We start from the raw sequence: 1,322 nt of genomic DNA, 5'->3' as shown, positions 1-1,322 counted from the left end.
ACAGTGAGTTGAAGATAATGGTGATGTAATAATTTGGAAAAGGATAGTGAGAATAGCAGCACAGCTGGAAGAATGTAATTGATGTCACTGAACTATACATGTAGAAACTTTTTGAAATGGTACAACTTTGGCTATGTATATTTTCACCAGAAAAAAGGTCCTTGAGGTAGAGAAGGGAGAGTGTTGACACGTTGTGGGGTTCTTAACAAATGTCATAAAACAATATGTGTACTGACTGTTTAAAGAGAAACTATTTGTTCTGTAAACCTTCATCTGAAGTACAATAAAAAAAACTTTTTAAAAAATTGCAAGCAACATGAAAATGCTATGCTAGAATGGTTCAACAAATTATGGTGCATCCAAACAGTGGAATATTATGTAGCAATTAAAAATTGAAGGATGTTTTAATGACGTGGAAAAATGCTTACAATGTAATGCTAAGTGAATAAGTAGGACACAAAAATGTATCTGTAGCATTTAACTAATTATGCTAAATTAAAGTGCACAGAAAGGAAGGCTATATGAAAATATACTAAAACGTTTGTTATTCAGTGAGACAACGGGTGATTTTTATTTTTTTTTATTGTGCTTTAAGTGAAAGTTTACAATTCAAGTTAGTGTCTCATACAAAAATTTATACACACATTATTATGTGACCCTAGTTGCTCTCCCTATACTGTGACAGCACACTCCTCCTTTCCACCCTAGATTTCCCTTATCCATTCAACCAACTCCTAACCCTTTCTGCTTTCTCATCTCGCCTCTGGACGGAAGCTGCCCATTTAGTCTCGTATCTACTTGAGCTAAGAAGCACACTCTTCACGAGTATCACTTTATGTCCCACAGTCCAGTCGAATCTTTGTCTGAAGAGTTGGCCTCAGAAATTGTTTTTGTTCTGGGCTGACAGAGAGTCAGGGGACTATGCTTTCCAGGGTTCCTCCAGTCTCAGTCAGACCATTAAGTCTGATCTTCTTACTAGAATTTGAGTTCTGCACCCTATCTCTCTCCCGCTCCATCAGGGACTCTCTTGTGTTCCCTGTCAGGGTGGTCATTGGTGGTAACCAGGTACCATCTAGTTCTTCTGGTCTCAGGCTGATGAATGCTCTGGTTTATGTGGCCCTTTCTGTCTCTTGGGCTAATGCTTTCCTTGTGTCTTCAGTGTACTTCATTCTCCTTTACATCAGGTGGTTGGGACCAACTGATGCATCTTAGATGGCCACTTTAAAGCTTTTAAGACCCCAGACACCACTCACCAAAGTAGGAGGCAGAATATTTTCTTAATAAACTTTGTTATGCCAATTGACCTAGATGTCCCCTGAAAG

This window comes from Trichechus manatus, unplaced genomic scaffold (genome assembly GCF_000243295.1).
Source record: "Trichechus manatus latirostris isolate Lorelei unplaced genomic scaffold, TriManLat1.0 scaffold00305, whole genome shotgun sequence".
NCBI classification, from domain to species: domain Eukaryota; kingdom Metazoa; phylum Chordata; class Mammalia; order Sirenia; family Trichechidae; genus Trichechus; species Trichechus manatus.
The sequence above is the reverse complement of the archived record's forward strand: the minus strand, read 5'-3'. Positions refer to the sequence as shown.